This window comes from Phoca vitulina, unplaced genomic scaffold, assembly GCF_004348235.1.
Source record: "Phoca vitulina isolate PV1807 unplaced genomic scaffold, GSC_HSeal_1.0 scaffold28, whole genome shotgun sequence".
Classification (NCBI taxonomy): Eukaryota; Metazoa; Chordata; class Mammalia; order Carnivora; family Phocidae; genus Phoca; species Phoca vitulina.
Genome location: NW_022589731.1, coordinates 18,189,117 through 18,205,036, shown reverse-complemented (window position 1 = coordinate 18,205,036; position 15,920 = coordinate 18,189,117). Strand labels below are relative to the sequence as shown.

The window sequence follows — 15,920 nt, the reverse complement described above, 5'->3', positions numbered from 1 at the left end:
TAAACATATTAACGCTATGATTATCTTGCCGTAACACTTATAGAATATACAACAGAATATAGAATATAAAATATGATATCATGTAACATAAATATAAAGTAATACAACATTCATTTGTTATTAGGAACCAATATTTTCATGGTAACAGAAAAGATGTATAAGTAAAAAAGGCAAAACTCTACATAATACATCTGAATTAGAGATATTATGAACTCATTCTTTGAAAATATGATAGTAATAGAAAATCATCACTTTTGCAACATAATCACTGATTTAAGTAAGGATCTTCAATGAACACTAAAACCAATATATAACAGGTTGTTAGAGAACAGAATATTCACAGTCTCAAAATATCTACCCCACAGTTTTCTTACTAATTACAAAGAGGAAAATGTATCTTTACAATGAGAGATCTTAATAGCCCCCACCTTTACCAAATGCTTAATTATCTAATGACTCTAGATGCTAGGTAGTAACGAATACTACCTCTTCCTAAACAGATCACATATTATATGATCCCAATGATTTGAACTCCATATGGGCAAACCCGTAAAGACAGAAGTAGATTAGCACTTGCCTAGGGATAGAAGGGATGAGGGGAATGAGGAGTTGCCTTGGGATGGGAGGGTACAGGTTTCATTTTAGGGTAATAAAAATATTCTAAAATTGATTGTGGTAACAGTTGCACAATTCTGTGAATATACTAAAAACCACTGAATTGTACACCTTAAATTGGCAAATTATATCTTAATAAAGCTGTTTTTCTAAAAAAAAAGAAAAGAAAAAGAAAGAAGGAAAGAATTACAATTGTTTTTCATTCTAGATCACATCAGAAACTCTAAGAAACATTTCATCTCCCAGACCTCTGAATTTTTAATTAGAGTTTCCCAAGAGGTAGCCCATGGACCTCCTTTCTGTATATATGCAGTTCCTTGGTGAGCTCACTTATTTACACAGGTCTACATACAGATGGTTTCCAACAGCTATCTCCAGCTCTGGACATCCAGCTGAACTGCAGACTCATGTATACAACTGTCTACATATCTACTTACTTACCTAAGAGACATCTCAAACTTAACAAACAGCATCAGATATTCCCCTTAGAAACCTGTTGTCTCAGTCCTCCTCATCTCAATAAATAGCCACTCCCTTCTTCCAGCTGTCAGGCAAAATATCTTAGAGTCAGAATTGAATGAATCTTCTTTCTCAGCAAATCCTGTTGACTCCATCTTGTAAATATATCCAGAATCCCACTACTTCTCATCACTTGCATTTGTAGCCACTCTGGTCCAAGCCACCATCACCTCTCAGCTGGATGACTGTTCCTTGCTCCTGCTCTTGCCCCCTTCACTTTATTCTCAACAGAGCAGAGGGATCCCATTAAGACATATATCCAAGTGTTTATTTAATAAACACATACTACCACTGGCCAAGCACTGTTCCAAATATTTAAATATAAGTTCATTTAATCCTTGTAACAAATTTACAGATGAAAAAACAAAGCACAGGGAATTTTAAAAAATAACTTGTCCCAGGTCACAGGTTTAGGAAGTGGCACAGTTCAGATTCAAACCAGAGGAGTCTAGCTCTGGAGCCCAGGCTCTTCAATACTAAGTAATGTCACTCTGCTCAAAACTCTTCAACTTTGGCTACTTTAGAATTATCTAGCAGTTGTTAAAAATCCTGATGCCAAGGCTGGACACCCCCCCAGACCAATTAAATCAGAAACTCTGGAGATGGGGGGTGCCTGGCTGGCTCAGTCAGAAACACATGTGACTGCTGATCTCGAGGGTTGTAAGTTTGAGCCCTACACTGAATGTACAGATTACTTAAATAAATAAAACTTAAAAAAAAAAAAAAAAAGGAGAAAGAAACTCTGAAGATGGGATCTAGACATTAGTACATTTTTAAATCTCCCCAGATAATTCCAGTGTTCAGCCAAGGTTAAGAACCATTGTTTCGATGTGATCTCATCTCATTCAAGTAAAAACTAAAGCCTTTACAAAGACATACAGGCCTCACCTACACGCCCCACACCCTATCCCAGTCCCCCCTTGGTCACTCATCTGGCCACTGGACTCTGTACTATGTCAGACAAGCTCCCCACTCAGGGCCTTTGAACTCAAATATCACTTTCTCAGAGAAAGAGCAACACCCAACTTGACACTATCTAAAACTGCAAATGTGAACTGTACTGCCACTTCCTATCTCCCTTTTCTGCTTTATTCTCCTTAGCATTTGCTGCTAACAAACAATATCATTTACTTATTTACCTATCTCTTGTCTGTTTCCCCACACTGGAACGTAGGCTCCACAAGAGCAGTGATTTTTTTTTTTTTATTTACTATTGTTTCTTCAATGCTTAAAACAGTCCTGATCCATGGAAGGCATGCAATAACTGTTTGTTGAACGAAGTATTAAGAAGCCCATAATAATTGCAACAATATTTTCTTCCTCCACAATTGTTTTATTCAAGTATAATTAACAAAGTGTTATATTAGTTACAGGTGTACAATATGGTGATTCAACAGCTCTATATATTACTCAGTGCTCATTGCAGTAAATGTACTCTTGATGCCTTTCGCCTACTTTACCCATCCCTCATCCACCTCCCCTCTAGCAACCACCAATTTGTTCTCTGTAGTTAAGAGCCTGGGGTTTTTTTTGTCTCTTTTTTCTTCGTTCATTTGTTTTGTATCTTCAATTCCATGTGAGTGAAATCATACGGTATTTGTCTTTACCAGACTGACTTATTTCACTTAGCATTATACCCTCTAGATCTATCCATGTTTTTGCAATGAATATTAATATTTCAGTTTCTAGATAGAAAGCTGCTTTTTCCTCATTAGACAAGAAATCGTTTAGGGGGCGCCTGGGTGGCTGAGTCATTAAGCATCTGCCTTCAGCTCAGGTCATGATCCCAGAGTCCTGGGATCGAGCCCCACATCGGGCTCCCTGCTCCACGAGAAGCCTGCTTCTCCCTCTCCCACTCCCCCTGCTTGTGTTCCCTCTCTCGCTGTGTCTCTCTCTGTCAAATAAATAAATAAAATCTTTAAAAAAAAAAAAATAAAATAAAATAAAATAAATCATTTAGCAGATTTAACTGACTGGTTTGCTTAGCCAATGGAAGGAAAAAGGTTCAAACACTATATTTCTATTTGTATTTGTATTTTTAGTAAAGCTAGTATGAGGCAAGAATAGATAAAATTATATTATTAAAACCTTCCCCCAATGTATCCTCCAGTCTAAGGTATAGTTAGATCATACAATCAGTCATCAACACAGTCACAGTTAATACTTTATCAGTGAGGATCCAGGAAGTAAGCCAAAAAAACAAAAACAAAACAAAAATCACAGACAAAAAAAAAAGGAAAAATTAAATTCTGCACAGTTAGACGTCATTAGGCCCACAGGGCTTCACTATTATGTGTTAACCAACTAGCCTTGTTGTCCCAAATTTGCTAACAAACACAAAGCTGAGGATTTACAGACCTCAAGGATCAAACATTTGGGAAGCCCAGCACTGACACCCCTTCCCTCACACACACACACACCCCTCAGGGCTCTGGCACCTTCATCAACACTTTACCATCATTTGATATAAGCATTTGACAGAAGAGAGGGAAAAAATTCAAAGTCTTCCAAGTCTTCAGGGAGAACACTCAGGAAGGAAGGAGGTACTCACCCCAAAATGGTGGCAGGAGCCCTCTAAGAGAATCATTCACCAAGAAGTGTCTACAAGGAGAGACCGGCATTCCATTCTTTAGTTCAATGCCTACTCATGAAACAGACTGAGTGGCTGGTCTGTACTTATTTGAGCAGGGGGACAAAAAAAAATTAATAAGAAATGTAAGGGCACAAAAAGGGGGCAGATTTATGCAGCTGGCCTACCACTTGGCATCACAAGGAAGTGAGTTTCCAGTGGGTTACATGGAAGCTGCAGGAGATAGCTAGACTTGAGCTGTCTTGCTCTTATCAGAAAATCTGGCTGTAGAGAGAAAAGATCCCCCAAAGCACCTCACCCCCAGGAACCAGGGGGTGGGACTGACAGGTCAGGGACAAGGAGGTGGCCGTGTAGGCCCACAGCAAATTTCATATCCAGGAATTATGTGCAGTGAGAAGTCTCTGAGAGCTCACCAAAAATTCCAGTGTGGACGCCTATCAGTGGACATCAATGGTTTGCCACTGCTAATCAAAAGAGGGTTTTAACAGCACCCAGTAAGATAGACTTGTCTTTTTCCATTTTTCTTCTTACAAGTCCCTGACCAAGTAGATCCCAGAAGAGGAAAGAGGAATTCCGGGAGCATACCACAATTCCTCCCCACTCCAAGTATTTCAAGTAATAAGTGGCCTGACACTGGAGCAGGGGAGGAGAACTTTAAATTGAACAGGAGATTGAAGGTTTAAACTGAAAGAGACAGACTGGAGCTTTTAATAGCTATAAATGATGGAAAAGCTATCATTTGTCCATGATGTGATGAGGTGCGGAGAGAGGGGGAAAAGGAAGACAAAACATAGTTGAAAGCAGTGAATGGTGAAAAATAAAACTGTCTTCTGTTTGTTTTCCCCAAGCTCAGACTACTCAACAACCTGATGATATATGGAACAGCATCACTGCCCTTAGTAATGAGAGGAAACACCAGACATGAAAATTCCCATGGGGGATTTACTGTACTGGATAAGATGCTACATTAGAAGTCCTCTGAGACTGCTTCTAGTTCTAAGTGCCTGAGATTGTCTTTTCTTCAAAAGAGGGTAAACTGAACACAGAATATAGAGTTCAGTGGTTAAACTATAAGAGGCTAGACTATGTAAAAGCATAAAACCACAACTTTTTGAAAAATAAAACTATCAGACTGACAATAATAAGGTTCCCAAGTAGGAAAAAATATTTAAGACTCTAAGGCTTATTTAAATGCTAAAAAATATCCCAAATGATACTGATTTTCTTTTAGTCAAAAGACATTCCAATTCAAATTCTGATATAAAATCCCCAAAACACGGGGCGCCTGGGTGGCTCAGTCGGTTAGGCGTCTGCCTTTGGCTCAGGTGGTCCTGGGGTTGAGCCCCGCATAGGGCTCCCTGCTCATCGGGAAGCCTGCTTCTCCCTCTCCCTCTGCCTGCCACTTCCCCTGCTTGTGCTCTCTCTCTCGCAAATAAATAAAATCTTAAAAAAAAAAAAAAAATCCCAAAACACTATTTCCCTGAATCAAAGCAATTCAGCTAATCAAAAGTCTTATCAAAATAAACAGCAAATATGTTTGCTTAAATATCTTCTAGGAATTAATTACAAGCTCACATATTCTTTATTACACAGCAGCTACTAGGAAAAAATATTACTCAGAGTTCAATGGTTTAATGTTACTAAGCATAACTGAGTCCTACTGCTATAACAAATATCAACAGGAATTTTTATTTTTATGTTTCTAAAAATAATTAAGCATTACAAACATCTAAAACCACCAGAAATTTCTGCCCTAAGAACTCTTTTCGATACCATGTTAATACCTTTCTAAATGCTGTGTATCTAATGGTCAAAACAAAAAAACTCAGTTTTAATATTTATTTCCTACCGAAACCATTTTATATTATTGCAGATCAGAAATATGAGAATCATCTTGAAATTTAAAATCAAAATTTAATATTAACAAAAGTAAAATGCTCAAGCATGTGGAGAAGTAGTATTTGTATATTACTTCAGCTCAAAGCTGAGGCAGTTACTACTACTATAGTACTTGAAGTTTTCGATCTCATAAAAGCAGAGTGTTAACTGTTGTCACATCTGAATAATTACTAGATTGTATTCAGAAAACGATCTCTCCCATTCTTAAATGACAGAGTTATTTAAACAAGAACAATTTAACATCCAGCAATCTTTCAATATCAAAGTCTAACTTAAATTATGCTAATAAATTATTTCATAGATTTCACTCAGGGTTACAAATTATCATACAGTCAAAATAACAGTAAGTTTCGCAGTAGGACTATACGAACTTTGAGGCTTAAGTCTTTTTTTGTTTTGTTTTCTTTTTAAACTGCATTGGACATTTCTAGAGGAAAAGCCTCTACAAAAATATAAAATGTTTCCATCTTTCCTAAATATTTTCCCAGGAGTCTTCAATATTGTCACATCCTATACGTTAACAACAAATACGGAGGACTGCCCACAGCGGCTTTTTAAAGAAAAAATCCCAATGCTATTCTTAATGTCCTTAAACATTTCTAAAAAGGTCCTTCCGGCTTATGAACTCATAGCAGTTTCCTAACAATTGTATACTTATCCTGTTTTACTGTCTCTCCTGGTCTATGACAAACTCAAATTGACACACCACCTCTCTTTCCTATTTTGCTACATTACTAAAACTGGAGAATAAAAAGATACAAACTTGCTACTTCCCTCCTCCCCAAAGCAACCATAAAACTACTAATTAGCAAGATAAATTGCCATATGAAGCAGTTTCAATACATATAAATCACTTCTTCTCAAGTCACAAAAGTTACCCACTACTTACCACAAAAAGCAAATTCAAGCTATATCCCTTGATATTCCTTGATACGGCTCTCTCCTCAAGAGAAACCCATCAATGGATATTCCGTAGGGTTTATAGCACTATAAAATAAATTAACCATTAACTCAAATCCTGCTAAGCTCAGACATTCTTGTTTAAATATATAAATATTCTAAAATGTAATTTTCCTTGGGAAGATTTGGTCAAGATGAGGACTATTTAAACAAACTCTATTTGCGGAAATATTTTTTGCCACAAGTGTATTAATATGAAAATTAGGAATATGAAAAGAGGCATTTTAGTCAGAATGAATCTTACTATTTCTGAAATAACAGTTCTTCAAGTCCTTCACATTGTGAAGAAAAATGGAGCTTTACAAAATGATTTTCCGTAAGTTCTCCGATTCATAGAAAGCTTAGCCAAATTTCGCTGTCAAGTGTTTCAATGGCATTAAACTCGCACAGAAAGTATGTAAGCTGAGTCCTTGCGGGGGGGCGGGGAGGGGGCGGGTAATAAAGCAGACTGATCAGTATTTCTAAGATAAAAGACAATGGTTATAAACCTCATAGTGCGCTACTTGTTCCAGTCATTAAACACACAGGAAATAAGACTTTCTAGTTAGAAAACTAATTCACAAAGGCAATGACTTCATTAAAGCGAAGAAAGTCCTGCTGAAACAGACAACAATCGTAAAATAAGCAAGCAAGTATTTTAGGACTGGAAGGTGAAAAGGGAGAGGAAAATGGCACAAACTGCGTGCATATTTCTTCCTTAAACCTCCTCTTGGATCTGCCCCCAAACTGAACAATCGAGTGCCTGGCGGAGGGCAGATGCTCGGCTTTGGGACTCAGCATAACTAGAATTCAACAAAGGCAATAAACGCTATAAATAACAAGACCGTTTTCACTCTGACAACACTTTCCCCTCTGATGATCTATCCAGGAGGGTCAATAGAAAGCATCTGAAATAAACCACAAACCACTCAGGACCTCCCCAAGGCGCTGCGGCCGGCAGCTGGCCTCGAGGCTAAAAGACCAGGGTTCTTTCTGGTCGCCTCCCTGGTCCTACCTGCGTGACCTTGGGCAAGTCACTTTCAACTCTCGCTCTGGTCATCTGCACCATTAAGGTGCGAAGGTAAAGCATGATTCTATGGCACAGGGCGGAGTCGACTGCTGACTCGGCGAGTCCTAAAGTGAAAGCGCGTGAAGACATTAGAAAACGATGCCCAAGGCAGTTGAGCCCCCGGGGGCACAGCCCTGGAGTCTAGCCACTCCGACAGGCGTCGCCCGCCGGGAATCCCCGGACAGCTGGCCGGCGCACGGCGCCCGGGAGCAGCGCGCGACCGTCCTTTCCAGCAGAGCCCCCGACCAACTCGTCGGCGACCGCGACCGCCGCCGGCCTCCCTGCCCTCCCCCGCCGGACGCCGCCGAGGGCTGAGGTCAGGAAAACAATAAAGGAGTCGCGGGAAGAGGACGCCGCCCCCTCCCGCCGCCCCGGAGCCCGCGCGCAGGTGAGCCAGCGGCGCGGCCTCGCCCAGGTGCAGCCGCGCGCGGCGGACACTCGGGGAGAGGAGCCGCGGGGCAGCCCGGGACCCTGCGCCGCCCGCGGCCCGCCGCCCCTCACTCACCAGCGGCCGCCGACCCCTCGGCGGACGCGCGGCCGCCTCCCTGTTAGCCTCAGCCGGCGCGGCGCTCCCGGAGCGCGGCCCCGCCCACCCCGCCCCGGTGCGACCACGCTCCTCACGCCCAACTTCACGTCGGCCCTCGGCCCGCAGCACCCGCACAGCCGCGGCCCCGGCTCCCACAGGCACCGAACTGCCGGAGCGGTGCCCACGACGGCCCGTCCACACACTGCGCACGCGTGCCCGCGCCGGCTCAGCCCCCAGACGGCGGCCGAGATTCCGGAGCGGCACTCCCAGCCCGCGGAGACTACAAGTCCCGGCAGGCCCCGCGCGGGTCCCGGGGCCGTGGCGGGCCGGGCATCGCGCGTCTTCCTGGTTCCAGAGGAGGTGGCCTCGGCGCGTCGGGGCGGGCTGCGCGTGGACCTCTGGGCCCCTGCGTTGCGGTGCCTCCTGGGATTGGTAGTCTTTGAGGACCGAGGGGCTTGGCTCGGAGTTGGGGGGCGGAAACTCGGGGTTCTCTGATGTCTTCGCCTAGAGCTTCGCGGCCCAGGGATCTTTAAAAATAGGCTTCGTTCGCTTGCGCATAATATGTTTGCAAGCCGTTCTATAATCGGTCCAGGAAGCATAAATTCACAGGCTGCTGTGTGACCTGAAGGAAAACGCTTTACAGCTGTGCGCACCAACTCTTGACTCATAACCGTTTCTCCCTAGAACTATTAGCTCAGCCTCCTACTTTATAGGACAGGGGGCTTAGAGAAACTTAAAAAAGGATGAATTCAAATTCTTTCAGGAAATATGCAGCATAAATATGTATTCTCGTGACTATTCAAAAATATTTAACATTTGTTGAGCACCTACTATGTGCCAGATCCTGTGATAGGCACTAGGTGTACATCTTAGAACAAGACAGACACCGTCCTGCCCTCCTGGAGTCTGCAATCTGTGAGGAGAGCTAGTCCTTAAACAAGCAAGATAATTTTAGATTTTAATGCAATGAAGAAATGGCACAAGTTAAAGAGATGGAGGGGTACTCTAGAGAAGGTGGTCAGGGAAGGCTCTCTGAGGAAGTGATATTTGAACTGAAACCTGAAAAATGAGTATTATTCAGACATGCAAAGAGCTGGGAAAGAATTATATGCCACACCCTCCACAGTGCATGGCACACATTAGGCTCTCAATAAATATTTGTTCTGTCTGTGTCCTTCTTTCCCTTCCCCATGCGCAGCTTTAGGTCACATCCTGCACCCTTCGAGATCTTTATCAACACCTTTCAGAACATCCTTCCTATGTGAAAATGTAGAGGAGACAAGTCAATGTCCAGTGGTAGGACAGGCCGCACAGCGGCTGAGACAGAAAACACAAGGTAAATGCCATGACCTGGTTACATGGCAGAATCCTGACTACTTATCTTTATTTGTGAACTAGGTTAAAAGTCTGGGCACTCAGGCTGGCCTCCTGACTTCATTCTGGTTATGAGGCAGGAAATTGGATTTGGAGTTTGTGTTTATTAGGATCCTAAAGATATTATCTCATCTGAATCAAAGGAGAAGTGGAAAACAGCCCTACACTTACCTGTGGAGACATACCTGTGTGACCTCAGGCAGAGGCTGACACTTTGTCTTTCTTGACTCTCAGTGATTTCAAGTGCTGAACTTAAAGAATGTTCTCAGAGGCCCCATAAGCTGTTGGAGGTGAATACATCTTCCATGGAATGCTCCTGTCCTGGCTCTTTCAGACTGCTCATTTTCAACGTTTCCAGGAGGATGGTTCTGTTATCTTTTGAGAAACCTTAGCTGTGTAGCCTTGCTAACACCTATCTTCTTGAAGCTTCATTTCTTCATCCATATAATGGTTGAAAGCGTTTGGCCTGATGATAGTTTCTAAACTGGCCAGAGCACTGTTTCCTTTGGTTCAAACAGTCGGTTTAGGGTTTCTTTTTTAAACTGTGTGGCTAACATTTAAAAATAGAAAGATTTCGGGGTGACTGGGTGGCTCAGTCAGTTGAGCGTCTGCCTTCAGCTCCTCCAGTCATGATCTCAGGGTCCTGGGATCGAGCCCTGTGTAGTGCTCCCCTTTCAGCTGGGAGGGGAGGGGCAGTAATCAGATTCTCCCTCTGCCCTCCCCACCCGCCGCCCCGCTCATGAGCTTGCCTGAGCGTGCTCTCTCTCTCTCAAATAAATAAGTAAAATCTTTAAAATAAATAAAAATAGTAAGATTTCACATAAAAATCCAGATATCACCTTTCCGATTCCTCTAGACATTTGAGCTTGCCTTCCCTGACTAGAGGGTCTGGAGGGAGTCTCCAGCTCTGGAATCCTAGAAGATTCTAAGTGGGATATTTGGGACATACTTAAACCAAAAACAAACAAACAAAAACTCCTGTTTACCTGAAATTCAAATTCAAATTTAGCATGTATTTGATCTGGAAACCCTAGCCCAGAGATCAGACCTCTGAAGCAGAGAGCCTCTCATTCACTCTGGGCAGGACATTATTGACTGACTGATTTTAAATTATTCCTTTGTGTTTTTGGTCTAACAAGCCCCAAGGGTTGTTTGATATTGAGAGCCACATGTACAGACAATGAGGAGAGCCAGGAAAGTGATTCAAATTGGCCAAAGATACACAGCCAGGTAATCCCAGGGCTCCGTTGAGGTTGCAGTATAAATAGAACCTGTTAACACCCTTCTATACAGAAGGCTCAGGGTCAGCCAATAAATGCAGTGACCAAAATAATAATAATGATGATAATAATAATAATAATAACAACCATATTAATACTCCTCTCTGTCCTTTTCATCCAGCCTTTTTTTGGATGGAGAGATTATTACATAACAGTGCTCTTAGTTTTGTTTTTGTGTGTTTTTTTTTTTTTTTAAAGAAGAAGTATGTGGAATATTCCCTTGTTGAAATTACAGTCTGAGAACAAACCCAGAACATTCAGGACCCACAGACAGCACCGAGGAATGCTGGAATATTCCATGGCTACTTGTCATCTGAAGAAAAGGAGGAGTCTGAATTCAAGAATCTGCAATTTACCTTTAAAACATCACTCTCCCCCTCCTCATCACACCTTGAGCGTGTAAAGCACTTTGATGTTGCATTCGAAAATATTTATCAAGTCCCTTCCATATGCTTACATGCAGGACCCTGGATCCTCCACATAGAATTAACCCTTTTGACAACACGAAGTAGAGCAGTGTAGACAAGTCACATGACTGGCCCAAAATCACACAGAAATTTACTGAGCACGTGTCACCTCTGAAATCTTTGACCTCCCCTCACGGACACTTCAGGTCTTCCTTCCTTGCTTTATATTTTTCTCCTTAACAATGATCGCTTTCCTACACATTATATATCTTACTTATTTGTTTATTTTCTGCATGTCACACTACAGTGAAACCTGTAGGTTTTTTTTAATCTGTTTTGTTCATCGCTGTATCTTCAGTGCCTAGGACAGCAATATTTGTTCAATGATGAAGGCCACCAGCCTGCTTCATGAACAGTCAGAATCAGAAGTCAACAGAAGAAGCGACTCCAGAAGTAAACCCCTGTTCTCACTAGAAATCAGAACCAAGATAGAATAAGAATTAAACATGAACCAAACACTCTGCAAACCTAGCTTTGTTTCTGTTGCGTCCCTTCCAGAAACTGGGTGGCAGAGAGTGAAAAACAGCTCTTCCCTGTTTTTTAGTGTAAAAATGAAACTCGCAGCAGTTGATAGGGTTGCTGTTCTGGTTGAGGAGTCAGAAGGCTGGCCCTCCCGGCCTTCCCACACACTGGGCTTCAGCCAAGCGATAGGAACGATGAGTCTCAGTAATTACCCAGGGTGGGGTGGGATTGAGTGACCTGCCCAGAATACAGATCAGGTGACTGGATGCTCCTTCTGGAGCTCATTCTTGTGTCCCTAGGCTGGAGAGCAATCCTTCAGGGAGGAGCTATGAGGGACTTGGCCACAAGTCATGCTCACAGAGGTGTGAGAACAGGATTTCAGAACAGGTCAGCAACCAACCCCAAAAGTGGGGATCAGGGGAGATAATTGCCTCCAAGATTTTTAGGGAGGAGGACCAGGTATATCTTGCCTTAGGACCCCTATTCCATAGGACTCCTAAAATTCCTCAGCACCCCCTGTGATCTCTGGGGTCTGGTGAGGTTCCAGCCCCATCACACACCCCAGTAAGGTCATACTTTAATTATCCTGACCACATGTAGCAGGTCTGGGATGCTGGTAAACCCTAAAGTTGTGGAGCACAGAATGCCTGCTATCATCCAAACATGTGATCTCTTGCTCCAATGTGGCATGAAAACATGAAAAGGAAGATTTTCTGAAGCCAACGTGCTTATCCAGGGCCACAGCTGGGTAGCTAAGTAGAGGAACATTCTAGAAGGTAAAAGGCTCTTTCTTCCAGACAAATCTGGGAGAGGATCTGGGAATGAGTCCATCTTGGACTTTACTCCTCAGCCTATGGGAATTCCTCCTCAGACCACTGCAACTCACCTGTCGCACTCTAGCCAAGCTCCTCCTTGAGCTAAAGGCCACTGGTTTCTCTCACCCATCTTGTCGTTCATCTGAAGAGTGTATTTGCCTTCAACAACAAGAACCAATGCCTCAAGCGTTTGGGAGGGCTGCCATGCTCTGACCCCCAGAGGAAGAGAAGCAGAAGTTACAGCTTACACCACAAACCCCGTGGACATTGTGGGTCCCACCCCAGGAAAGGCTAGAAAGGAGCTAGGGCTCTGAAGTCCATCTGCACTGACCAGCTGTGACCTTAGGCTCCTTACCTTATTTCTCCGAGCCTCAACATTTCCTTATCTGTAAAATGGAGTTGATAATAATTCCTACTTTACAGCTCATCAAGAGTCTTAAATGAAATAACACATATTAGCAAATATGTACTCTTAGCGAGGTGTCTGGCACACATTAATGGCTCTACCAATATCCACGACTGTATTATTCAGTTTAGCCCAATTCCCGAGCTTGCCTGACCAAGACGGATGATACATTTAGAATCTCTCACCTGGGCAGTGGGTAGGTTCTAGAACTACTTTGATTGCTGTGAACCTCACACATATCTAGGGTGACTGGGATGGAAGTACTCATCGTGGTCTAGGATCTTGGGGAGTTTGGTACAGCTGCAGAGCAGTATCGTGTGGACATGGTACTGGGGAAGGACGAGGGGCTCCTTCAGAAGGACCAAGGATGCCCGTGTAAGGGGGATGTGATGGCTGATTATATGTGGCAGCTTGACTGATGCTCAGATAACTCGTAAGACATTATTTCTGCATGTATCTGTGACAGTGTCTCTGGTAGAGATTAACATTTGAGTCGGTAGACTGAGTAAAGAAGATCTGCCTCCCCAGTGTGGGTGGGCATCATCCAATCCTTTTAGGGCCTGAATAGAAAAGGCGGAGGTAGGTGAATTCATGGCTGCCTGAGCTGAGGAGACATCCATCTTCTTCTGCCCTCAGACGTCGGTGCTCGGGGACTCAAACTGAAAGACACCACCAGCCATTCTGGCTTCCCAGCTTGCAGGGACCAGATCATGGGACTTCTCGGCCTCCATAGGCGCGTGCGACAATTCGTGTAAGTCTCCTTTCTCATACATCTGTATCTTCATGGCTCTCTATCTATATCTTTCTAGATCTATCTCTATTTGTCCTAATTAGTCTGTTTCTCTGGAGAACCTTGACTAATAATACAGGGGGACTTCAGTTTGCTTTCCCAAGTGCACCCCACACCCCCTTCCGGCTACAAAAGTAAATAAATAGAAATAAATTGACTTAGACTAGATCAGGACGCCATGGCTTCTTCATCATTTCCCATCCTGTCCGCCTCCCTCAGAAACATTTCGCTTTCACCTAGAAGCTGGCAGGCCCCCCCCCCCTCCAGCCCCTCCCCCATCACAGAAAAACAGCAAGGGTAGCTCTAAAAATAGCGTGGCTTCACCGCCCCCCCGGCGTGTAAATACATCTTTGTTCCGGCCAGCATTTAATAACTGTACTTTATGCTGAAACAAAAGCTGTAATTAGAGCCCAACAATGGAAGGTGCAGTCAGCGCTGAACAATACTCAGAATTCCCATGGTGGTCCCCCCACCCGCAGCTGTGAGAACCAGAAGTCCCCAGCACGAATTCCATTCACAATTATTCACCTAGTCCCACCGCGGCTTATTCCAATCACGGCTTTCCTGCCTCCTCAGCGGGGCTACGGAGAGGCTGAAAAGAGATGCTAAGCCTGGGCCCCCGCCAAGAGCAGCCCGTGCAGGCGTGCGCGCTGAGGGGGGCGCGGAGAAGCCTGCGCAGTGGCCCGGGGACAAGCCAGACCGCCCCGGGGCTGGAGACCTCAACGGCCACCTCTGCCGCAGTCCTTCATGCGCGACTTCCTTCAGATAAAAGAGAGCTTTGCACTGATTTCCTTATCCGGCACTGCAGTCTGTGCATTCCAGCATAAGCCCGGAGGCTGGCTTCCCCTGCCAGGTTCAAGTCCTAGAACGGTGGAGAGAGGAGGTCTTTTTAACAGAGGGACTACCGTCTGAAGCCCTGGGGCAGAGTAGGATCATTGAGATGCTTTAAGAAAATTCTTGGGACAAGACCCCACCGGCAGACCAATTGAATTAGAATCTCTGGCAATGAGCAAATGACACTGGTATCATTTTTTTTTCTCTGTTTTTGTTTTGTTTTGAGGTATAACTTAAATACGGTGCTATGGACCGAATTATGTTCCCCGCCCCCCCCCCCACCAAGTTAATAGGTTGAAGCCCCAACCCTCAATGTGACTGTATTTGGAGATAGGGCCTTTATGGAGGTAATTAAAATTAAAGGAGGTCATAAGGAGGGGGAGGGGCTGACCCAATAGGATTCGTGTCCCTGTAAGAAGAGACACCAGAGCTCACTGTCCCCACTCCTCCCAACAAGGTGAAGACTCTGGGAGCAGGCAGCCATCTGCAAACCAGCAAAACCCTCACCAGGGACTGAATCACATTTCCTTGTCAGTAAAACTGGACTTCCCAGCCTCCAAAACTGTGAGAAATACAGTTAAAAATATTAAAAATATTTAAAAATGTAAAATATAAAAAAATTAATTTAAGCTACTCAGTCTGTGGTATTTTGTTATAGCAGCCCAAGCTGACTAATACACATAGCAAAATGTACAACTCTTAAGTTTAAAGCCCAATAAACTGTAACCACCACTCAGATCAAGATACATTTCATTTTTTTTAAAGATTTTATTAAGTAATCTCTACATCCAATGTGGGGCTTGAACCCACAACCCCGAGATCAAGAGTTGTATGCCTTACCAACCGAGCCAGCCAGGCACCCCAAGATACATTTCTAACACCCCAAAAGGCTTCTTATGCCAGCCAGATATCACCACTATTCTGATTTCTATCACCATAGATTAGTTTGACCCATTCTTGAACTTGATGTAATTGTAATTACACACTATGACACGTACTCTTTGGCGTCTGACTTCTTTTGCTGAACATTGCGTCTGTGAGATTTATCTATGTCCTTGAGTGCTGTAATAGGTATGTTCTTTTTTATCATTGTGTAATATTTCATCTTGTGAATAAAGCACAGTTTATTCTCCTGTTGATGGACATTTTTATTATTTCCCCTTCTGTTTCTTTTTTCATGTTGCTTTCTCTGCCCAGAATGGCTTTTCGCTCTAACCCTATCCCACCCCCTAATCTCCCACAAATAAAACCCACCTTCCCTGAGAGGCAAGCTTTAATACCCCAGTCAAAACTCATCATCTCTTGGAATCTTTCTGGACTTTCAGAGAGAAGTGA

General features: G+C 43.5%; 1 protein-coding gene across 10 annotated transcripts in view; it reads right to left on the bottom strand.

Annotated features, from left to right (window-relative positions):
• The window catches only part of PLEKHA1 (pleckstrin homology domain containing A1), a 61,159-nt gene extending 46,668 nt beyond the window's left edge, over window positions 1–14,491 (bottom strand). The window contains exons 1-2 of one of the 10 annotated variants that reach the window (XM_032423049.1): window positions 6,828–6,978; window positions 6,513–6,610 (exon numbers count right to left, since the gene is read on the bottom strand). The gene's annotated coding sequence lies outside the window, so the exon portion shown is untranslated. The other 9 variants (XM_032423050.1, XM_032423053.1, XM_032423055.1 and 6 more) reach the window with 9 other exon arrangements.
• Between the last annotated feature and the right edge of the window lie 1,429 nt (window positions 14,492–15,920).